The sequence below is a fragment of the Protopterus annectens genome, chromosome 12.part0 (genome assembly GCF_019279795.1).
Source record: "Protopterus annectens isolate FY-2018-M chromosome 12.part0, PAN1.0, whole genome shotgun sequence".
Lineage (NCBI taxonomy): Eukaryota > Metazoa > Chordata > Ceratodontiformes > Protopteridae > Protopterus > Protopterus annectens.
In genome coordinates this window covers 1,180,613,533-1,180,640,336 of record NC_056746.1, presented here as the reverse complement: position 1 = coordinate 1,180,640,336, position 26,804 = coordinate 1,180,613,533, and positions in this window count along the sequence as shown.

The following is a 26,804-nucleotide window of genomic DNA, read 5'->3' as shown; positions in this document are numbered from 1 at the left end:
ATAAATTACTGGTCAGCTTCCTCCACCTATCACTGTGTATAAAGGGCAGCAAGAATTCTTGGCATACTAGTACTTTACTTTGATCTCTTTTGTGCCTGGCAGAAATTATCATCCTGTGACAGTTGAGTTTCATTTTCCCAGCTTAAGACACTTATTCTGCCATGGCATTGGGGATTTTTCTGATGTTCATTTATTCTCATGTTTGTCTAAGGTAAGTGTTTGTAGATTACACCGAAGGATTATAGTGATTGTTTTTCATTGAAGTCAGTGTTGTTATATATGAGGAATCTTCATTTCATATACTGAATATTCTGATATGCATATAATCCCCTCCAAGCTACAGTTTGCACCATAATGGGTAAACTAGCAGCTTTTCATGTTTGTTTGCACCCTTTTTAACAGTTTTCCCCATGCAGCTATTCTTATTTCCTAAGTGCTGTCTGATCCCTTTGCTGAAATACAATATTATAGGCCCTGTTATGTAGCAGTGTAGCTACCATTATGTTGTGGCACAGATACTGCTGTCATGTTGTAGTAGTAGTACAAGTACTGTTATGTAATATTATAGGTACTATCATGTAGCAGTGCAGGCACTGTTATACAGTGGCACACGTATTAATATACATGCTATGTGGCAGTGTAGGTACTGTTATATAGTGGCATACGTATTAATATACATACTGTCATGTGGCAGTGTAGGTACTGTTATATAGTGATATGCGTATTAATATATATACTGTCATGTGGAAATGTAGGTACTGTTCTATAGTGGTATACATATTAACATACATACTGTCATGTAGCACTGTAGGTACTATTATACAGTGACACACGTATTAATATACATACTGTTATGTGGCAGTGTAGGTACTGTTATATAATGGCATATGTATTAATATACATACTGTCATGTGGCAGTGTAGGTACTGTTATACAGTGGCATATGTTTTAATATACATACTATCATGTAGCAGTGTAGGTACAGTGGTATATGTATTAATATACATACTGTCATGTGGCAGTGTAGGTACTGTTATACAGTGGTATATGTATTTATATACATACTGTCATGTGGCAGTGTAGGTACTGTTATACAGTGGCATAGGTATTAATATACATACTGTCATGTAGCAGTGTATGCACTGTTATACAGTGGCACACATATTAATATACATACTGCCATGTGGCAGTGTAGGCATTGTTATACAGTGGCATACATATTAATATACATACTGTCACATGGCAGTGTAGGTACAGTTATGTAGTGGCATATGTATTAATATATACATACTGTCATGTGGCAGTGTAGGTACTGTTATACAATGGTATATGTATTAACATACATACTGTCATGTAGCAGTGTAGGTACTGTTATACAGTGGTATATGTATTAATATACATACTGTCATGTGACAGTGTAGGTACTGTTATATAGTGGCATATGTATTAACATATATACTGTCAGGCAGCAATGTAGGTACTGATATATAGTGGTATATGTGTTAATATGCATACTGTCATGTAGCAGTGTAGGTACTGTTATATAGCGGCATACAGTTTAATATGCATACTGTCATGCAGCGGTGTAGATACTGTTATATACTGGCATATGGATTAATATACATACTGTCATGTAGCACTGTAGGTACTGTTATATAGTGCCATACAGATTAATATGCATACTGTCATGTAGCAGTGTAGGTACAGTAATATAGCGGCATATGGATTAATATGCATATTGTCATACTAGTTTAGGTAATGCTATATAGAGGCATACAGATTAATATGCATACTGTCATGTAGTGGTGTAGGTACTATAATATAGCAGCATATGGATTAATATGCATACTGTCATGTAGCTGTGTAGGTACTGTTATATAGCGGCATACATACTAATATGCATACTGTAATGTAGAGGTGCAGGTTCTTTTATATAGCAGCATATGTACTAATATGCATACTGTCATGTATCTTTGTAGGTACTGTTATATAGATGTATACATATTAACATACATACCGACATGTGGCAGTACAGGTACTGTTATACAGTAGTATCCATATTAATATACATATTGTTATGTAGGTTCATAGGTTCATAGGTTCATACTAGGCTATCTGCCCAAGGGCATTTATAAGCCTAGCCCATAGTTATGTGGCTTTCGCCACCCCTTTAGTTTGAATAAAAACTATGCCTATCATTTTGCTGTGCCTCTGTCAAGCAGTGACACTGAAGTAATCCCTGGGGTATATCTGCAATCTCCCATCCATTGGTCAAGATTCCTCTAGAACAAGGCCAGAGAGGTGCTCTGCCTCACATGTACCGGGATTTTGTTCCACAGCATAGGGAGTCTCTGGGTGATGAATCTGTCCCTCCAGCACGTTCTATTTATAACCATGTCAAGGTTTAAGTCTCCCGCCCTTGTGGTTCTGAGGGATCTAGATTTTTTGAGGTGAAGCATATTCATCAAATCTGGGTTTGACATGGCCTTATATGTCAGGCACAGGTCACCTCTGAGCAAGCGGTATGAGACTGAATAGAGCTGGAGTTCTTTCAGTCGGGCAGCATAAGACATATTTTTGAGACCCTTTATCCTTTTGGTGAGGAACTTTTGGGGCCTTTCAAGCTGCAGCAGGTGTCTGGTCAGATACATTCGAACGGGCATTGTACTCAATCATAGGTCTAATGAGTGATGAGTACAGGGGACGATGACCTCCCTTGATCTAGATGTGAATCCCTTCATGATCAGGTGGGTGATATAGAAGGTTTTCCTAACTACTTTAGCAACATGAGTGTCAAACGAAGGCTACTGTCAACCTGGGTCCCCAGATCTCTGATGACTTTTTCTGTGCTCAGTGGATTGCCACCTATATGGTAGCTAGGGGTAACCTTGTTTTTCCCAAAGGGTATGACTATGCATTTTTGGCGTTTAACTTCAGGCCATGGCTCTGGCACCAGTTATCCGTTTCTGTGAGGCCCTTCTGGAGGATATCTGTGTCAGATGTGTTTTCGACTATGGCCCAGTTTGCAGTCATCTGCAAACTTTGTCAGCCATAACCCTCCTGTGTTTGCTTGTACTTCAGAAAAGTAGATGCCGAACAAGAGTGGACCCAGGACTGAGCCCTGTGGGACACCACTTGTGACAGGCTTTGAGTCTGACATGGCTCCAGCAACTCTGACCCTGTGGGTTCTGTCACTTAGCCAGTTTGCAACCCATCTTGTGATGTATGGGTTTACATTCAAGCTGATGAGTTTTTCGATGATACCTGAGTGGGGTATTGTGTCGAAGGCCTTTGCCAGGTCAAGGTAGGCTGTATGGACTGCCTTTCCTCATCAATGGCCTTGGTGACTGTCTCGAAAAAGTCAACCAAGTTTAAGAGGCAGGATCTGCCTTTGACAAAGCCGAACTGGGTTGGATCCAAAGTCTGCAAGTTCCCTATGTCTTTATTTATGAGTTCCATTATGATCCTCTCCATGGCTTTGCAGATAAGGCTTGTCAAGCTAATGGGGCGGTAATTTCCAGGGTCTGTGGAGGCACCGCCCTTATGAAGTGGGACCACAGTCACCGTCGCCACTCCTTGGAGTGCGTATCGTGAGGTGAGGCTAAGATTAAACAGCTGTCCTAACTGTGGGTTTAATTCCTCGTTGAGTTCATGAAGCACACAGCCAGGGACACCATCTGGTCCCATGGATGCTGTGTTTTTTGCCTTAGTGAGGGCAGTTCTCACCTGGGCGTTGGAGATGTTTGGGGGCTACAATCCTCTGGAATAGATATCTCTCCTTTTGGGGAGGGGAGAAGTTTGCACTGAACCTGTCAGCCAGTATGTTGGCAATGTGTGTAGGTTCAGTAATTTTCACATCATTTTGAACTAATTCTGAGCATATCTGGGAGTTTCCTCCTAGGTTTCTAACATAGCTAAAGAAGGCCTTATGATTCTCTTTAGAGTCCTTGGCGATTTTTCTCTCAAAATTTGCCTTGGATGATTTTATGAGAGCTCTTAGTTTTTACTTATAATGATCAAAGGTGTCTTACCTTTCAAGGATTTTGCTCTATCTTGTAGTAGCTTCCTCCTTTTGTTGTAGAGCTTGTTTATGGCTGGGGTCCACCAGACTGGACGCTTGCCTTTGGTACAGAGAGTCTTAGTTTTGTTTGGGATTGCCTGATCCATGCAGTCCTGTAGGTGCTGGTAGAAGGCATTTGTAAGTGATTCAGCGGTTTGAGTAATGTTTACCACTGGCTCAGGGGGCTTAAAGGAGACCACACTAGTTTTTAGAAGTGTGAAATCGGCTTTTGAGAAGTTTTTCACTGTGGTCTTTTTGTTTCAGGTGGGGGCGGGATGAGGACCTCCAGCGAGATTAGTTTATGATCTGATCTCACCAGTGAGGGGTATACTTCTGGTGTTGAACATTTTGATCCCATGTTCGTGATGATGAGATCAAGTATGTTTTCTCCTCTTGTGGGGATGGTGACTAATTGTTCCGTGGCATTTGAGTTTATGAACTCCAGGAATCTTTGGGTTAGAGTGTTCGGGCTTGAGTAGTGTTCCCAGTCTATATTAGGGTAGTTGAAGTCACCTAGTATGATGGTGTTTGGAGATACATTTATCCCCTCCAATGTTTTCAGGAAGGCCATGTGAGGTTCCTGAGTTTGAGAGGGTGGCCTGTAACATGCTACAAATTGCAGAGCAGTCTTGCCTATGGTTAATTGCACCTGGATGGTCTCCGATGCATCGTGCGTTGCCACCAACCTTGAGGTGTGGGTGTCCTTTATGAATATGGACACCCTCCTTTCTTGGTGTTGTCCGGATTTTGGGGCCGGAACGCATGATATGAGGTGAAACCTGTTAGTGCTGGGGTGCTCTCAGGAGCCTTGAACCAGGTTTCTGTCACAGCACAGACATCGATGTTCTCCATATTGAGAAGGGCCTCGAGTGCGTGCATCTTGAGATTGAGACTTCTGGCATTGAGCAGCATTACCCTTAGTTTTTTCCTTTTGGTGTTCTAGGGTGGTAGGTTTAGAATTTGAGCCTTGCCTAAAAAGGCACTATGGGGTGGCAAGAGCCTTTGCCAATATCCGGAAGCCCAGGGTGACAGGTGCAAGCCGTCCCTTGCGAAGCAGCGTGGCTTGTCCAGCATGTCATCCCAGGCAGACAGACATTGATCCCCTTTGAATGACACCAGAATTTAAGCCAATTATTAAAGCTGATCATCTTATCACTGTATTGTGGCATCATTCTAGGTGAAGGTAGGATACTGCTCAAGGTCAGGGTCATACCTGCCTGGGCTACATAATCAGAGAGCTCCTCGATGTCCTTTTCATGTAGAGCAAGGAGGTACGTCTCAGGTCGTTGACACCAGCGTGGACAATGACTGAGTCGACTTGTACCTGCTGTTGAGAGACCTGAGTGCTTGCGTTATGTGGCAGATTCTAGCCCGACAGGCAGCTTACTGTGACCTTCTCTTTACTCTGTCTGGTGTCCGGGACGCCAGTGGGTCTGACTATGGAATCACCAATGACAAGTGTGTCTGGCATTTTGTTTGGCCTTAAGGGCTGTGACTGTTTGACACTCTGACTGTGTGGTCTATGTGTTGCATGTGTTGGGTCGTGAGGTGGTAGTTGTTTGGGTGTCTGCTTTGGTGGCCTCTGCTGTTTTGGTAAATTTTTGATCAGAGCCTCGAGTATGTCTTTGTGTGAGTATGTGTATGATTTGAAGTTGTGATGGTACCATGTGTGACTGGGTATGTATTGTGTGTGGTTACCTTCTCCTCCTGTCTGGTCTTGCCAGTCCTATGTTGAGAGAGCTCAGCCTCCAGTTTGGCCGTATAGTTGCATCTCTCGCATGTATTTGTGTTTTGTGGGAGAAGGAGAGGATTGTCTGTGTACATGAGGCAGTTGTAACATTGCCTCAATATTCCCAGGTTCACCAGTTGAGCTGGAGAGGACACTAGCAACTGATCCCTCGACATACTAGAAGTAGTAGATAAAGTGACTTTCAAAGGACTCCGGGGGAAGTGGGTTTTAGGCTGGTGGGGTACTATCTATAATAAGAGTGCTTTATCAAGGTGCAAGTACTGTAGGAGTAATTGCTAGGCTTTACAGATAGAGAATAGTCTACTTGGGAATCAAGTAGAGATGAACTTTTCAGTTATAGGATATGCTGGTTAGATATAGCGGTGTAGGTACTGTTATATAGTGGCATATGTACTAATATGTATACTATCATGTAGCGGTGTAGGTACTGTTATATAGTGGTATATGTATAAATGTACATACTGTTGTGAAATTACATGTTCTGCACATATTGTTATATAGTGGTATATGTGTCAACATACATACTATCATGTAGCAGTATTGGTGCTGTTATATAGTGGCATACATACTAATATACATACTGTCATGTAGCAATGTAGGTACTGTTATATATTGGTATACAGTTGAAAATATATACTGTCATGTAGCAGTACAGATACTGTTATATAGTGGTATACATATCAACATAAATACTGTCATGTAGCAGTACAGCTACTGTTATATAGTGGCATACATATTAATATATATACTGTCATGTAGCATTGTAGGTACTGTTATAGAGTGGTATATGTATTAATGTACATATTGTCATGAATATACATGGACTGTACATATTGTTATATAGTGGTATATGTGTCAACATACTGCCATGTAGCAGTATTGGTGCTGCTATATAGTGGTATATGTACTAATATACATACTGTCATGTAGGACTACTGCAGTCACCACCTTCTGTGCAGAGAAGGTTAACTAGCCCAATTATTACCGGAATATTATTTAAGCCCCAAGGACGAGTTCTATACTTTGCAAGTTTTGTGCACATTTTGCTATCTGGACTAGTCTCATTTTATGAATCATTTTATCTACTGACTAATACTTGTTATTAGTTTTTATATATGCTTGCGTTTTGTTTTGTTTTTTTGCTGAAGCTTTAATTATTTTTCATTATAAAGACAAAGACAAGGACAATAATGAATTTTTAGAAGCTAGTGTCAGAGCCATCAACTAAAACTAAATGCCAAGAAATGCATAATAGTATCCTTTGGGAAGTCATCCATCCCTGGTAACTATCATATTAACAACACACCCCTTAGAGTTGACCCAGTAGTCAGGGACTTAGGGACACACATAGATAGTAATCTAGCCTTTGATCATCACGTGTTTACAGTGGTGAGGAAATCATTCTATGTTGCGCAACTTATAAACAAAGGTATGGCATCTGAGTCCAAGGAAGTCATTGTTCCACTGTATTTGTCATTCATCAGACCTATCATTGAGTACAATGCCCCCTTTGGTATGTACCTAACCAGGCATAACCAACAACTGGCATGTCCACAGAAGTTCCTCACTAAAAGAATACAGGAAGTAAGTAATATGTCCTATGCTGACTGCCTCAAGGCCCTATCCATGTATTCTGTTTTCTATAGGCTTTTGAGGAGAGATCTATGCCTGGCATACAGGGCATTGTCAGACCCCACTCTGATCGACCTCCTGCATATCCACAAAACAAACAGTAGCAGACTTACCCGTCCTAAAGACTTAAACCTTGCCTGTGATATAAACAGGACCTGCTGGAGAGATAGGTATGTATCCCAGACTACCCCTTCTATGGAACAGGCTCCCCATCCATGTGAAGCAGAGTTCCTACCTAACCCAATTTAAGTGCAGCTTGGACAATTGGATGGGAAACTGGAAATTCATCCCTGGTTTGGCACCTATGGCTCTAATTCAAACAGGTAACCTGTAAATGGCTCATCTCCCAGGCCCATGCTTACACCTATCAAGAGTGTCATAACTTGTAAGAGATTTGGGATGCATGGCTAGGCTTAAAAAGGCCCTTGTACTCATTAGCCTAGTAAACACCTATGAACCTATAAACCTATGAACCTATGGAGATTACTCATTTTAGTTATTTTTGAGCTAGTATATAGCAAATGAACTACTGTGTTACCAAATTCACAGTAATATAGCATTTGATTTTTACTATAACTTTTTTAATGGAAATGCTTGAAGCTATTTGCAACAGTATCACTAAAGTCTAGACATTATAGGATGCATATGGTAATGTTTTAGGTTCTTTTTGCTACTTTGTTTATATTCCCAATCAGAGCTATGCAAGCTTTATTTCAGTGCTGTCTGTGGAGTTCCTTCTAACTTGCTTTTTCTCTGAACAGTTTATTATGATTTTTTAAGGGAATTTCAATAAATGTGACTGTATTGGTATATACTTATGGTATTTAACTACTGGTGTTGTTGATGCTTGAGATAAAGTTTGTATTCCATTTGTTTTGGAAATGGTACACAGTTCTGCCATAATAATGCATTTCATGATGTCTCTCCACTCTCCATTTTGCTACCACAGTGTCTATTTCCTAGGGCAGACATCCAGTGCACAGATCACTTTTTTTTTTGGTTTATGGACTTGTTTTGACATTATAGCAGGTAGTGCTTTTTAATGGCAACATGAAGTAAAAGTTGCTAATTTCTTAACACAGTTTTAAAAGCCAAAAAGTAGGGTGTACCAAAACAAAAGTTTAAATAATTTCCTATTTCTCATTTCAGCAAATAACTGTGGTTCTTCCTCTTGTCACTGATGTTTTTTATTTTGTTTTTTTGTTTTTTACTTTTTTGTGGCATGGGTTATCATTTCAGTGGTAATAAGCATTAGAACTTATATTTGCATTTTAATATGCTTTTTGACTGCTTCCTTTTCTGTGTAACACCTCTGTGACTGTTGTCTTCCATAACAATCTTTTGTCATCACCCTGACAATTGTGTCAAATGACTAGTCGGCAACACAACAGATAGGAAGATTTGACATCCAGCACAATGAAAAGAGCTGGGACTAATCTGGACAGTACTAATATGACCACAGTGGGGGTCTGATGTGTCATGTGAGAGACTGGTAATGACAACAGTTGGGGGTCTGCAGGGAAGCAGCATGATCCTGAGGCACCATTTCAAATAGGAGAGTGATGTTTTGATAGTGTTGCCTCTTTTTAGGAGAAGAGACATATAGTGATGCTAGCATATTCTGTTATTGTAACACACACACACACGCACACATGCACGCACACACACACACACACACACACACACACACACACACACACACACACACACACACACACACACACACACACACACGTACATTGTCACTAGGGAATGTCCAGCCTAAATCATAACACCAATCAGAAATCCCCCTATTCTAGAAAAGGAGAGAAGCAGATGGGCATTCATTCCTCCTCTTCTTTTGAGACAGCTGTAGGATACAGCTAGATAGGGCCCAAAAAGCAGTATAGCCAACCTGGATTTGATAAATGGATGGATGCTGAAGGAACCAATCGGGGAAAGATGGGAGTAAGTGGCTAACTTCAGTCACCCCATAGATGGATCAGTCCTACTATTGGAGGACATTATGGGAAGGCTTGTAACTGTACTTTGTATGTACAGTCCATGTACATTCATGCCCCAGAGTCTCTGTACTTCATATGTACAGGGACTCCAAGGCATGAATTTAGCCAAGGGTGATCTGTATTCCATCTGAGCACTCTGGCTGGGAAGCCATGTGCTTCCACCCCAGGCTTGGGGTAACAGTGTATGGCATTATACCTATCAGCCAACGAGAACAATGATGTCTCTCAGCCACCATCCCAACTCTCTCTCACACAAACACACACACACACACACATACACACACACACACACACACACACACACACACACACACACACACACACACACACACACACACACACACACACACGCAATGTCTGCTGCAATCAGTAATTCATTCTTTACCTGCTAGTGTCCTCCAATATAGGATTGTCAGCAGGAGAGCAAAAATGAGCATCAGTGGGCATGGCAGAAGGGGAGAATAAAAAGATAACCCTTCTCCCCTTACTGGCTCTTCTGTGTCCACATCAATTTCTGAATCAGGACTCTGGTATCATGACCAGAAAATCAACTGATGCTCCAACATTGTGAGCTAGACCCTGTATTTGTCTTTAAATAAAAGGAGTTAAACTCTGCCCATATCCCTTCTGACTTTTATATCATATTAATTACTGCAAATCTACAACTCTTATTTTCAAATATTACTTTTCCTTTCTTTCCATCTAAGATGGCTTCTTTACCCATATTGGTTTTTAGGTGTACTCTTTCCCCATGTGAATCTGAGGTTCAATTGTTCTGCATAATCTTATATAAGTATTCTGCAATTAAAACACTTTGGTGTTTGATATTGTCCTTAGATGGGCTCATATTTTAGCTAAAATTTTCCAGACTTTGCTGCTCTACAGAAAACTATCATACATACTTTTTAATGGTAATATTCAAGGGCTGTCTTTTACTGAGATTTATTGTGACATATTTGAAAATATTAGAGCATTTTCCAAGTCTGATATATCCATGCTTGATAGATGTAATAAACTGTCTTTCGGCTTTTCCCGGTTAGGGGTTGCCACAGCGGAACTCCGGTCCGCTAAATTATTGGCAGTAGATTTTTATGTGCTGGCTTGCCGGGCGTAACGCACAACCTTCAACGAAGGAACGCCCATTCACACATGTCGACACACAGAAGACGCTCTAACTGAGAATTGAACGTGCAACGTCTAACTGTGAGGTGACAACGCTACCGCAGCACCACCACTGCAGTGCTTGCTAGATGTAATGCCTTTAATTAAAGGATTTCTAACACCTTACTCATTTGTGGGTATACTTTAATCCATGAGATATCCGGCTTCAAAAATTTTTTGATCATGTTTATATGACAAACCAATTATTCTAAGTTTTCTACATACAGACAGCAAATTCACTCTGCTGTTTTTATAATACAGACCCTACATTAATGAGATAATAGAGTTTTATTTCATTTATTTATTTATCTTTGTTGACTGGAAAAGTTTGACTGGAATATATACCCTTTTTCAGCAGAGGCCGGGGGGGGGGGGGTTCCAATATTCACATACTTGCATATAGTATATACTGACATACAGTTTTAGCAAGCTTATCATGAAAGTATATGCATAATAAAATACATACGTGTATTTTAAAATATATATTTTTATTCTCATCTCCCAATACCGTTCTCATGGATCTTTTAATCTCTGTTTCACAAACTATGTAAAAATTGGAGAGTTTCTCTACTTGACCATCTCAGAGATGTGTCTGTGGCTGGGGTATATTTTAGGTATGAGTACTTAAACTCTCCACAAGCCTGAAACTCATTGATTAAATTAATATCCTCCACATTTCACCTTCCCTTTGGGATTTACACTAGTTATCAGTGTAGCAAAGGATTTCCTAAATTTTGGGAGACTTCAAGTACCTCCTCAATTAAATGAAGGCCTTACACCTCAAATTTTGAGTATGTCTTGACGTTCTTGGACTTAATCAATAAAGATCTCCCTGGAACAGAGAGTTAATAGATGCACTAGATCTGGTCCTCAGAAATATAGCATCAAAATGCACTATTCCCCTGGTTTCTCCATCACCAGTTAAATCAGCCCATAAAGTGAGACATTCACTTTTAAAATCTCCAGAGTCCCTGGAAACAGTTTCTCTGAATTTAAAGATGTCAAATGTGCAAATCTCATACAATTTCTCTAGAGTCTCAAAATTCATCTACGTCAGTATCATCTCTGATGTTGATAAAAGTTTCACAAAGGAGTTATCCACTCACTTAGGTAAATGCATAGAGCTGGCAGTCAAAAACAAATCATCTGTCCTGCAACGTAAACAAACTTCACAAAAATAGAAAAAAAAATCTTCAAATTAATTAGCAGATCCAAAACTCCATATGAGAATGATAGCACCAAAAATATTAATAGGAATAAAAAAAAACTGTTAGGACCAGTAAAACAACCTTTGAACTTAACATAGCTACTGAAGCCAAGAACATTTCAAATCCTTTTTTATCTATACTAGGAGACTAAGGAACAATACTCTACAATGCTCAGCACTTATTCTAAATGGCACCAAGCACTCCTACACAATAGACATTGTCAAATATACCATCAAATTCAAGACAAATTTTATTCCTGAAACATCTAGCCAAACTCCACATATTCTAGAATTCCTTAAACTCCCAATTATCACCAATGAATATATTCAGAAGGTACTATCAAAGACTAAAATTGCTTCTTCTATGGGAGCTGACAACATTTCTGGATTTAAACAAATGTGCTAAACATGTCCTCACTGAACCTTCCTGCGGACTGTTTAACCACAGCTTAGCTACAAGACTTATTCATGAAATATGGTGCAACATGGTGATGATGCCCATCCATAAGGGTTGCCCTATTATGGACCCTGATAATTATAGATCCATCAGCCTAGTAAGCCTGATCTGCAAAGCTATGTAATGCATTATAGTTGATCCCCTCAGTTATGACATCAAAACTATTATTAGATTTGACCCTTAACAATTTGGCTTTGTCAAATGGAGATCATGCCTATTAAATTTGGTTAATTTCTTCGAGAGGGTCACTTATGCTGTAGATAGTGGTCTTGCTGTTCACACAGCGTATCTTAATCTGGCCAGTATATTTGACATTATACATCATGCATTCAACTTTAGAAAGTTAAATGCTCTAAAATTGAAGTCCTATGTCATGGGATGGATAGACATCAATGTAGTTAAAATATTTAACCCGTATAGTTTGTGTGGCAAGTGCTTCATCTGACAACATAAAGGTAAACAGTGGTGTCCCCCAGGGCTCTGCATTGTGACCCCTCCTTTTTGGCAGTTAGTTCTCTGATCTCCAGACTGGGAAGCAGGACTTCTGGTTAACTAAGTTTGCAAATGACTGGAAACTTGGTGTTAATGTCAAGACCTCCCTCTGACACATGTACCGTTTAGAAATAACTCACCCTAGCAAATATAGTGTACTGAAAATGGGCTCAAATTAAACATGGAAAGATGTAGTATCAATGCATTTGGCAAACAACCCCTATTCTCAAAATATAGTATATATGGTGACCCACTACAAAATGAAAATGTAGTCAGATATTTTGGAATCTGAATTAACAATTTCACCTCTTTCAATTATCATATAACAACTGTAGACATAAAGTCTTTTGTGGGAAGAATACATGCAGAGTAATTTTCAGGAAGAGATTTAAGGGAAGGAAGGAAGGAAATAATGTATATAATGGAGTGAATAATAACCAAAAGAAAAAGGGGATACTGCATGAAAAATGTTATTATGGTTTATTTTCTTTTATATTAATGTACATGTATTGTGTCATTGCTTAACTCTGATTTAATAAAGATGTTTATAAAAAAGGTTATCTCATCCAGTGATAGTTCCCATATGTATTCAGCACTGATCAGACCAATCACTGAGTACAACATCCCCTTTGGGATGTACCACAATAGATATACAAAACAACTAAAGAAACTCCAAAGGATCATAACTAAGAAGATGACAGGCTTAAAAACCTGACCTATCAAGAGAGGGCAGAAGTTCTAATCCTTTACTCAGTGTTTTATAGACCCTTGAAGGGCGACCCGTGCCTTGCCTTCCATGCCATAAGAGACCTAGTAAATTGCCTATATCTCTGCAAGTCTAATAGCTTCACAAACACCAGAACCGGGGATCTAAATATTCACCAACAGATAAACAGCACACACTGAAGAGACAAATTTATTATGCAGCAGCTCCCCCATCTTTGGAACACACATCATCTCTGGGTTAATTAGTGAGACACATTATCCTCCTTCAAATAGAAAATGGGTGATTGGATGGGTACCCACAAATATACCCATGGACTGAGCGGCCCAGCTCTCCTTGTTAAAAGGGAAGCAACCTGTACGTATGTATCAACAAGGTGTTAATGGTCATGAGATTAAATTGCCTTGTAATTCATATGTATATCCTATGAATCCTTTTATGACATTCTTTACATCATAGCATTACTCTGGCCGAATATATAAACAAAACAAGTTCATTATGGAGCCGGCACTATCTCTTTGTATCAGCTCTTTAGGTAATATTTATTTATTTATTTTACATTCGTTTACTGGGAAAGTCCAACTTGACAAATAATCTATTTTCAGCAGAGGCCCGGGGAAGAACAGCTCCACCTAATTTATCAAGCAAACCAAAAGTACAACATATATAACAAAGACTACATTTCAATTTTGATGATTGAAAAAAAGCTGAACTTAATAAAAAACATGCAAAAGTAGAACATGTTAGACACAGATTACATATCACGGCTGATGAAATAGATTTTAAGTAAAGAAAGTTCCTCTTAAATAAATTAACTATGTTTCTCATCCTACAAATACTTTTCCAGGTAATGTCTTTTATTACTTTTTTCAAGTATTTGCTTCAGTTAAGCATTTTCCTGCCCAAGATTCCATGTGGCTTAAATTGTTTCATTATTAAAATGTGTCTGAACTAGATTTGTAGAACTGACAATTTCTTTAATGGGGGGGGGGGGGGGGCTGTAAGATTGTTGTTAAGATGTTACATAGAATTAAATATTTTGCCAGTTGACTTTAGATGAACACCCATTATTATTCTAGTCCTCATTTCATTTGAGAGATGATGTTCTTTCTTTCTTTCTAATATTGAACTCAGAGCAGAGAAATCAGATATTTTTATTTACACCAACAAGAAGCATTTGATGATGCTCCTTACACTATGTTTTACATATCCTAAAAGCTTATAGTATTTATAATTTGTATTTTTGTTACTTATATTATTCTAAAGTGAATGCTTATTTACGATATATGTGTTTCACAAGTAGATAATACCAGGATTGTCCGTTATTCATATACTGTGCATAGCATCATAGGATCCAGTATTTTACAATATTATACAACATCTTCATATCACCGTTGTTGTAAGATGACAAACACTGGCCTGTGCTGATGATTCTCATTAGATAGTTTATAAAAGTAAAAGTCGACACCAAATCCTGTCATGCAAGCAATTGCTATTTTTTTTGTATTTAAATCCAGCTAAATTCACCTTATTATCCTTTTGATACATATTCAGGGATATAATGTCACATCTCTAGTTAAAATTTACATGCATTTATTTGGCCTAGATGGCGTAATTACCACTGGAAACCCATGTATGTTTCCAATGTTGGACTAACCTCAGGTTATCCAATATGGTTAAGCTGTTTTAAGCCACTTTTTCAATTATTTTATATAGCTGTCACTCTATTTATGTCCTATAACTCAAGAACAAATATTTGTAGTTTATTTTCCTTGTTGTATAGGGCAGTAAACTAAACTCTATTCAAATGAAAAGTCATTATTTACCTGTTACAAATGTTGAAATGTATACATCTAATCTCAAAGAACGTTCTCCTGTATTTCAATTTAATTAAGTACAGGGTTGTTTTGTAGAGGCGCAGGAAGCTGTTGAAGACTGGGGGGGGGGGGTGAGATGGCACTTAGTGATCCAAAAATGGCAATTTTTAAAAACTATTTACTACCACAACATACACTTGGAGGACATTTTAAGCTTAGCCAATTTCCCTTTTGGTGCTTAAATTAACATTTTCTGATTGGTCTTACCTATCCCATGGCTGATAATTGTATATTAACCCTAGTGAGAATAAATGTGATCATACTATAGATAATTTTAGGGGTCCCATGTAAGGGATGCAGCATTTAGGAACTGTCTCCATCCATTAGTGGCATGAGGGGCAATCCTGGAGTACATTTTCTATTACCCATCCTTAGATCCAAGTTGAATTTGAATATAGACAGGGATGAGCTTGGTTTTACTTGAATGGATAGTCTGTTCTGGAACACTGGTAGCTTCTGTGATTTATATCTATCTCTCCACAACATTCAGTTTAGATACCTGGACTGAGTATTCCTGATGACATTTGACTTGCTGATGTTCAGTAGGTCCATATGTATTTGGTTGGAGGATGCCTTATATGCCAGACATTTCACCTCTAAGCACTCTGTAGGATACTGAATATAGTGATAAATCTTTGAGGTGGTCCATTCAAGACCTATTGTTTAGGACTTGTATCATTTTAGTAAGGTATCTCTGTGAGTATTCCAATTGTTGCATGGGTCTGGACAGATACATTCTAAAATTATACAAAATGATGACCTACTGAGGGCTTTGTAAAGGGGGACAATAACATCTCTAGCTCTAGTCACAATCAGTTTGTTTATAAGCTGTGCAATATAGAAAGACTTTCTTATGACTCTGGGCACATGTTGGTCAAAACTTAGGTCACTGTACACACAAGTTCCCAAATGCCAAACAATTGGGTCAGTTCTCAGAGGGATTGTCAATTTGGCAGTTCCCTTGAGTAGATGACTTCCCAAAGGATACAATAATGTATTTCTTGGAGTTTGGGTTCAATTCATGATTCTAGCACCAGTTATTGTTTGGGACAAACCTTCCTGCATGATGGTTAAGTCATTTGGGGATTCAATAACTGCTCCTAACTTGCAGTCATCTCAAACTTAGTCGGCCAAAGCCCTTTGGTATTTCCTTTTACTTTTGATATGTATATGCCAAACAGAAAAAGTCTCAGCACCAAACCCTGGGGGACTCCATTGGTGACTGGTCTCTTCCCCTATTTTGATCTCCTGCATCCTGTGAGCAAGCATACATGTATGCATTCTTTGATTCACCCTCCTGATTGTATTAACCTGATTGTATTCAGTTATATTCCTTGTATAATACAGCACCACTTGTTAGAATATGTTTTAAATTTGTAGTTTGGAACAGTCTTCTAGTAAGCAATGAAACAAAATGTATGAACTAATAATGGCAAAACTGCCCATTTCAGAAAATTTCAACCATAAAAGGCCCCTCAGACTTCTATCTTTACAATCCACCAATATCAGTAAATATGCAAAATCTCTGCAGAAGTAAGTCATCTAAATAATTCCACATTAAAGGGATCTGTAACTAATGAAGATGTTGCTGCTAGCAAGCAACTTTATATTTCATTGTTTCATCTACAAATAAAGTGCCTGTTGCCCTTGAAGAATAAATTGCCTGTGATACATTAAAATAATGATAAGCTAGTAATTTTGCAATGGGGAATGGATGGCAAACTGATAACAGAAACATAGTTACTAGGTAACTCCTCCAAAAAAGGAGGGCATTCATAGAACTGCAGCATCCACTCCCTTTAAAGTACAACACAGTACAATATCAGCGATCCATCTGCATACTGTGGGAGTAGAACCCACAGCCTTCTGCATCAAAAGCAAGTATACTACCTGTTGTGCTACTAACAATGCAAACACCTTAGCATAAATAGCACTAAACTTCTCTTTCTCTGAAGCTCTCAGCTCCTTGTAAAATCCACTTGACACTCAACTAAATCTCTTAAATTTGCACCACAAGAAATCTAGAAAAAGCCAAAATGTATTTGGGGGCCCAAAACCAGGGACACATTTTAAATATTGCTTGTATAATCTTAGAAAGTTACTAAAATAAAGTTATTTCTGTTCCCATGTCTTTTCTGAAAGATAGGAAGACTGAAACTTAAAGGGCTATCGTTTAGTGAATTCAGTTTTCACTGATTTGCCAGAAAACCACAAATTGTAAGAGGAACAGACCAAAAGTATGAGCCAAATATTCTGTGAAAATCTGGACAGTTGAGAGCTATGGACTCAACTCTCTGAATCACAAGTGATGGTATGGGTAGAGAATTCAGGCTCTTGTCTGAGCCTGAGTAACACTAACCACCAGGTATACCTAACTGGGGCATTACCACACACACACACACACACACACACACACACACACACACACACACACACACACACACACACACACACACAGGAGCAGCATAACTCCTGCAAATAAAAGAACAAAACTCTCCTTAGTGGCATGGCTCTGGCAGCACCAACAGAACAGTGGCAGCATAACTCCTGTAACACAGAGCAATAAGAGAACAAGAACAGCTAGTTTAGTTAGTTTAACTTCCACATGCGAATCCGCATTTATATCACGTTATCAAAAGATGAAAATAGCGAATGCTATTTCATCGGCCCCAAAACATCTAAACATGAAAATATTGAACATTCAGAACAGCGAATTTTTTCCCATGGAAAAAATTTGTTGCTCCGAAACACATACACACAACACAAGCACATCAAACAAACAGCAACCACACACATACACTTAAATTCCTACATATAACGTTACACTAAACTAAACATACACTACTATCTACCCACTTACCTTAACCCAAACCCTAACCCTAAAGTCTGTCACTATTGCACACTCACCTAACCCGTGCCCTAACCCTAACCCACTTAAACCGCCCCTAACCCTAAAGTCTGTCACTATCGCACACACGCCTAACCCGCGCCCTAACCCTAACTCACTTAACCCGCCCCTAACCCTAACATACAATCGCTTACTTACCTGAACCCAACCCGTAACTTTCCACCACACTGCTAAGAATAGCGAAGCCACAGAAATGGCCAACTGAATTCTTTCCCGAGGAAAGAATTCGCTGTTCTGCAGCTTCTCTATTCTTAGCGCTCGCTGAATAGTGTTCAATATCAGAACATTTGAAGTTTTAATACTTTGATGTTCTGATATAGACCCGAAAACTCCACTTCAATTCATATTTCCCGACAGGTCTTGCAGCTGTAAAAGTGTGTGGGGGGTGAGGTTGCCTCTCTTCCCTCTCTCTCCCTGGCTCTATGGTTCCGGCACCCATGTTGTTTTGGGGCAGTCCGTTTTATCAAGATGAATGTGACATAAGCACTTAAAGCAAAAATATAGAGGTATTAAATATTTGTAAACAGCCAACATTCCATAATGTTCACATTTTCAGTATCTAGAATTTTTGTGTAACTGTCAGCTTAATGTCAGTGCAGCATAACTTTAATAGATTAATTATTTCTAGTAAAAATTGGACTTATTTGAAACAAACATATTTATTTAGGACAATTTACTATAGTGGTACCAAAAAACTGTGCAATAAATCTTAAAACAGCATTTTTTGATAAAAGTAGGTACAAAATAAGGTAATTGATCACAGAAAAACAATTATAAAAAACTGTATGCACTTAACAAAAGCTCAGAAGTATTTTTCTAAGTAAAAAGGAAAGCAGGTAGTTTTTAACTATTTATAATTTTAAATATATAAAGTATTATAGTTATGAATATGTATTTTTGCTTTAACCATGATTCAGTTATAATTACACAGCTGTGTATGCAGAATCCTTTATTGCCAATTTCTACACGCATGTAAATAGCTGCATAGAGGCATCTGTCCCCTCTAAAGTAAATACAATGCTAAATTTAAAAATAAACCCCTATGATGGAATCCAAATATAAACAAGCTGTAGAACAAGGAAAGAAATCAATCCAAGCCAGTTTGGTTTTCATCGAGGGCAGATCCTACCTTCTCCACTTAGTTGACTTCTTTGAGAATGTTACTGAAGCAATAGAGAAGGGAAATCAGTACACCCTTCATATATGGCTCTAGCTAAGGCATTCAATACCATTCCCCACTCAGGCATTGTGAATAAACTCTCCCAACTAAACATTGATCCGTATGTTACTCAATGAATAGCAAACTGACTCACAAATAGAACCCGGGAAATTAAGTTTGGCTGCTTCATCTCCTCTAAAAGATCCATCACTCGTGGTGTCCATTAAGGCTCGGTTCTTTGATCAATTCTCTTTCATATCTACTTTTTGGGAGACAAGGCTGTTGTTAAGGCATTATGGCTGACAGTCTGCTGATGACTGTAAAATGGCTGCTATTGTAAATGCTCCAGAGAGCACCAACATCCTCCAAGAGGACCTTTCCCCAACAAATATGTGGTGCCAAAACCATGAACTAAAACTAAATGCCAAAAATGTATAGTATCATTTGACAAGCATGAGATTCTCTGTAAATATCACCCTGATAACACAACCCTGAAAGTCAATCCATTAGTCACAGACCTGGGAACCTCAATCCATTAGTCACAGACCTGGGAACCTCAATCCATTAGTCACAGACCTGGGAACCTCAATCCATTAGTCACAGACCTGGGAACCTTTTTTGATAATGAAATGACCTTCGATCATCACGTATCCACTATTGCAAGAAAGACATTTTTTTTCATTGTGCAGCTTATTAGTAAAGATATAGTGTCCAAGTCCAGGGATGTGATCATTCCACTGTACTTAATTATTTTGCCAGTTGTTGAATATAATACCTTTTTGGCATGTACTTGTCCGAGCACTTGTCATAACTTGAATATCCACAGCATTTTCTCACCAAGAAAATCAAGGCTGTAGATCAGAAGAGCTATACTGATCATCTCCTTATACTCAGTATCATACAAGCTGCTGAAAGGTAATCTCCACCTTGCATACCGAGCCTCATCAGATCCTCTCCTGTCAGAGCTACTGCACATCCACAAGTTGACTGATGGCGTAAACACCCACTTAGGAGTTCTCAGTCTCTTCTGCAACATAAATAGAACCCATTGGAGGGACAGATATGGATCACTGAGAATTCACCTTCTTCAGGATAGTCTTCCTCTCCACACAAAACAGAGTACTTCTGTTAATGAATGTATGGCTAATTATAAATTCACCCCTGGAGTTGCCCTTGTACCTTATGGCAAGGGGTAACATGTAATGCTCTGCTCTGGGTTATTCACATGTAAAATACAAGGGCAAAAAAATGAAGGGGCTATTTTGTATCTAAAGTGCAAGAGAAAAAAACGTTATGGGAATGAATGGCTAGGCTTCTAAAGATCCCCAGGGGTCGATGGCCTGGTAAGTACCTATGTACATATTACTGAATACAGATCCTCTACATGAATTTGATGCACAGGCTGCTGATTGTAAACTTGTCAAAACATACCTACTGAAGCTATAATTGGCAATACTAAATCAGCGGTTTTGAAAGGGGCCTACTATCCCTATGTGGGAGGCGTCTACTCCTTTATCTAAATATGCAAAATCCACAGTCATGTTAACTGTAGGAAAAAAAGAAACACCCTACAAGGATGAAAAAAGTACCTTCACTATTGCAGTCGTACAATACAGTGAATAGATATTAAAATCTTTTGGGGACCTATTCAATTCTGGTAATTGGGATCAAGAAGTTTCCATTTAGTCGGATAATTTTCATTGAAGAGTAGATATCTCACTAAATACGCATCAGTCTATCTGATACTATCAATTCACATCTGACTCCTACAGTGGCTCCATGAACATCTAACATCATACATAGAGTTTAGTAGGCAAATAAGGGACAGAAATAGGTCTCCAGACCTACTTTATGGTCTTCCATAAATTCTGCTTTATTATGATCAAAAATAAAATCATGCTTAATGTTCTGGAGGAGTGAGGTTTAAGAAAAAGCAGGAACTGAGCAACTGAGCAATTTATATAAGGCTGGACTGATGGTAGATATAAAAAAGAACTTATGTGATGTTTAATATATGGAACTGGAAACATCTTAATATGGTTTGTTTTCTCTTCTTTTCTATTAATGTATGTCTGCCTAGGTTTTAAGTGACAGGGAAAAGTAGGAAATCACCATACTCTCACCACATCCTGTGTTCTTCTCACAATAGTGCAGTCTGTGTCCTCATAAAATTACATCAAGTACACAAAAACCTTGACTGTAAAACAAAATTTCATCAGAATGGCAATCCCTGTCAGGCCATTTTGGGGTATAAAAATTATAAAATAATAACCACTTAACAATACTGTGGGTGATTTTCTATGAGTATCCAAAGCATAATCCCCCAAAATTAAACCAAATGAATCAAATTTGTCAAAAAACAAACCCAAACTTGCAGTTAACACTAATTTCAAAATTGTTTTAGCAGTTGAGCATACCCCTGTAATCTACTCATATCGGAGGCTTTACACCCCCACACCCTTCTTATTTCTATACTAATTCCACAGTCATTCAACCATGGAGAAAAGAGAGAGAGACATTCTGTAAAGGTACAAAATAGTTCATACACTGTCATTTTGCAGTAAAGCTGATGAATATAAAAACATTCTGGAATTTGTTAATTTGAGAAATGGAGATTGGGGAAGATTGTATTCCTCAAGTTACAATTTGATGAATGGCAGATCTCTCACATTAGCACTGCAGCGAAACTGATACAATGAAAAGTATATTTATTTTTTCAGTTTTTGGGCATGGTTGCTATTTAACAAACATGTAGTTCCCCAGTTATTTTCATGCTCTTTTGAGTCATTTGGAGAATACAGGTTAGCTGTCTTAAATAATACCATCTTGTTGCATTATACCTGTAATGATTTACTTATTATTTTGCAAGATGTTGCCTTTTAGGCTTAATCATTTTCAGAAATTAATTGCATGCAAATTGTATTTTATTTTTTTTTCTTTTGGCCCCAATGAAGTGGTCTGATCATCAGCCAGTTGACACCAACTGGTACCTCATTCTCCTCTTGTGCCAATGTAATCCTGCTCCACCCTTCTCACCATATCAAAGCCATTGTATAGGGTGCTCAGGAATGGAAACATCTCTGCTATAGAACAACATGCTAACTCACAAGGCTGAGAGCATGCCACATTCTACTGCCTGCAGGTATGCCTGGCTTCTACCAGACATTGCCAGCACATGTGGAGATAACCACATCCTTTGCCCTAAGATGTGCAAGGCATCATCAACCACTCACCTCCAGAGGATCCTAGCTCATAGCTAATAGGTTCTTAGCTAAGTGCTTGGCCAGCTGCTGCTGCAGGCCATTTTAAGCCTAGCCAGTTTTCCCAAGGTGAGCATCAAACCCCATACTTTGTGTTTATGAGGTAAGCACCTTAACCTTTATGCCAACCCGAAATCCCTGATAGTTTGTGCATGCAGGCCTCAAACTCACATACCTGTATTTAGGAATCCAGTGCTCTACCACTACACCACATGCTGGACTGCGTGACAGTTGTTATAAAGAAAGAAAGCATATATGTACTATATACTGTATGTAAATGAAAATAATGTTAATATGGTTTGTTTTCTTTTCCATTAATGTATGTGTACATGTGTCTTAAGTGATAATTTAATAAAGGTGTTAAACAATAACGTAAGAGGTAAAAAGCAGCAATACAGATAAGTTTGCTAATGAGTTGTTGATTACCTTGGACCTTTGCATAGTTTATAATGCTAGTCTGTGCAGTGGGATTTCTTGGGAGAGAACAGCTTTTCCTTGTATCGCGTAACTGCAGGGACATCCACTAGAAATTAAATTAATTGATCATAAAACGATTACATTTTCAGGAAATAAAATGCCTTTCATGCAACATGAGCAGTGACAAGGAAAAATGCCTTAAAAACCTCTGTTGAAAAATTGGTTAAAAGAGTTGGTATGACCTAAGGGACAGAATCCTGGGGCAGAGTAACAACTCATTGAAAACAAAATATTAACAGTTTGGTTGTAAGTTACCTTCTGGGTTTATTAAATCTTTAGAGCAAGACAGTGATTTATTGCTCCTAGAATGCAATTAAAGTGACCTTTGGTAAAACAGAAGGGAATTTACTGCCAGCAGTCTTCAGGAAATGAACACACAGCAGCTGATTTTGGTATGTAAACACAACTTAGCAAATATTTTTTCAGTCCTAGTAGTTATCTAATCTATGAATACACATGTGATATATGAGGTACAAACTTCTTAACACAAAGAAGATGAGAATGCTGGGAATATCTAGCATCATTACCCATACATGCTTGTTATCTTACGAATATAGCCTGCTTCAGTCCTATTTATATAGTGCAAACACACTATAAGCCACTGTAAATGCAGCATTTCTAATTTGCACATATTTTTTCCAGATTGTGCCATCATAATTTCTTGCAGATACTGATACTGCTACTTTGAAGGCACAGTGCTGAGCTCTGCTAGTTCAGATGAAGCAAGTGGGAGATAAAAGAATTACCCTTGAGACTAGTCAAACTACAGGTGGAAGTAAAAGACAGAGAGACAGTTAAACCAAAAGATTTTGATGTTACTGGTGAAATAAGGGTATGAATAGGAAGAGACACTGGATTCAAGTGAGAAGAGGCATCTGTTTATATTTACTTTCTGGGACAAGATAGCTAGATAGACTTGGTTTAACTTTTCTAAGTCTTTTGGGTTTCTAGTGCTATGACTGGAATGGATGCCTTTCCTAAGTCAGTGTACAGTTAACGTTTATGAAATCAGTATTGTTTTAATCTTTGTTAGCCAAAAGTGCTCTTCTCAGCTGAGCACCCACAATGTGAGCAGGATTGACTCCTTCTCTAAGTCATACAGTTATACAGCATGTAGTGGAAGCATATCTAAATACGACTGTAAATTCCTTTTTTATAGCCCTGTTGCTCCTACTACTAGTGCAACTGTCTGGGTATCTTTCTTCCATATTGCTCTTGATTCTTTTTGCAAATTCTAGTACTTTATGAATTTGTGTGCATCTCTCTTTCTCTCTCTGTAAGTAAGACAGTCTAATCAATGGGTGTAGTAATTTCAATGATCAAAGCTATTTTTGTCTTTTTTTTCATGGGCTACTATATCTGGTTTTCTTACATCTATTTTTTGAACTATTGTTAATGGGTGATCCCATGTGATATAAACGTTGTCATTCTCTGCAGTGCTTTGTGGTTTATGTTTCCAATGCTTCTCAACTACTTGTGTATTATAGTGTTTGCACAATCCCTACTGCAACAGTCTTGCCACATTATAATGCCTTTCCATATGCAGACTCATATGCAGACTGTCTGTCAAGAGTGTTACACCCAGCAACAAGATGTTTCTCCTACATGTTCAATGGACTTCATAACCAACATGGACATAGTCCATTATCCCGGGATGCAATTATTAGTCTTTCATCCTTCGATTTCATTTCACCTCTACTTAACCATTCCTGCATCAAACATGAGGTTGTTCCCAGAGATCTTGTTACTTGCCACAATATTTATGTATTTTCCCATTTTCTTTTCTTCTAATCTAATTCTTTTCCTTATATTTTTGCTTTCTTTTGGTTTTTGGCACATTGGGTTTCTGTCTGATTTTTGTCTTCTTCTGTTTTGATTTCCATTCCCACTTTACACTGAAACACTTCTGCTAAATTAAGCAAGGATGTCATCTTAGACTTCTTCTCTTCACATTTTAAAACTTTCACAATTTTTGGCTCTGATAAGGTCATCAGATATGTATGTAGTCCCATGACTGAAGCTCTGTACATGTAATCAGTTTTGAGGCGGAGCATACCTCCTTCGGTGCATAATCTTGGTATACACTAATTTTTATATACCATTTGAGAAACATGAAGCATTTTCTTGTTTTCCTGTCCAACTGATTAACTACTTGCTGTAAGGGAGCTACAATGTACAGGCACATGTATTCGATAGGGTTTGAATGAGGTTAATACATTATTCTGTTAACTATTTTTATTAAATATATTCAGAATAACTTTATTAAGATTTTATGAAAATTTAAAGAAAGTTAATGGTGTGTTGTACATTAATATTTGTGATTACTAAAGAATAGATGTCTTTCCTTTTGCTGTATAGTACAGCAACAACTGTAATGCACACTGTAATTTACTGATATAAAAGTAAAGATGAGAGAACGTAAGCAGCATAAAGAAAGTGAACTTAAAGATTATGAGCTGGTGAAAGGACTCTATGAAAACATACATTTCAGTTATAACTGGAATATGATGAAGTACTTTGCCAATCATTCTAGTGAATAATAATTTGAAAGAGTAACGTATTTTGGAGCTATCACTGACATGGTGCTACTCCTGTTGTAGGAATACTTTGGAATTCTACATTTAAGGCTTGCAGTTTTTATTCTTTTACATTTATTATTTAAAGTCAGTAGAAAAGGAGCTGGCACTGATGTCCTGATATTGTGAGACCAAGTTTCCCACCCACCCGTACCGCTTCACCTCTTACGCCATGATATCTGGACAAGGCCTGATATAATGGGGGGTACAAAAGCAAAAAAATAGTGACAGATTTTAAATATTGCTCTCATAAACTTAGAAAGTTGCTAGAATAACAGGGTATTTAATAAAATGCATTTTCTAAAGGATAAGAAGTCTGAAACTCAAATGTATGACATTATTTACTAATTTTATTCCTTAAATCATCCCAGTGATTTTCTAGAAAACCAAAAATTTTATGAGGAACAGACTAAAACTATGAGACAAGAATCTGGACATTCTGTGAAAATCGAGGGTCTATATTATGATGCCGAAAAATCTTTACAGAGAACACCACTACATCGACACATATTCAGCAAAATTCACTTTTGCAAGTCACTGAATACTTAAAGGGCAAACAAATACTTGCTCTGCAACCCAATGGAATTAAATCTAGCTAAACCAAACCCACCCATGTGGGGGTTGTGCCCTCTGCACCCCCCCTAACTAAATATACTAATTCTGAGATTGCAGTACAGTGGAGAAAATGGCAAAATTGTGTAGTTGGCCAACTACATCTTTGTCCTGTATGTATTCGGCGAATCATGGAAGTGAATTTCGCTGAATAATGTTGACGATGTGATGTTCGCTATAAAGGTTTTTCGGCGACATAATATAGACCCGAAAATCTGGACTGTTGAAAGGTATGCACCTTCCTACTCTTTCTCTGTTGTGCAATTAATCCTAGTGGCTCATAAGTGGTCTGCCTCTTTTGTACATGTGACTTTGGAAGCTCCACCCAGTCTCATCTTGTCTGCTTATTCTAGTGAGTACTAGAAGTTTAAATGAGTACAGCCCTCCCCTTAGGCTATTAAAACTTCAGTTACTCTCTCTTTCATATTTTCCTACTGTTTAGCACACAT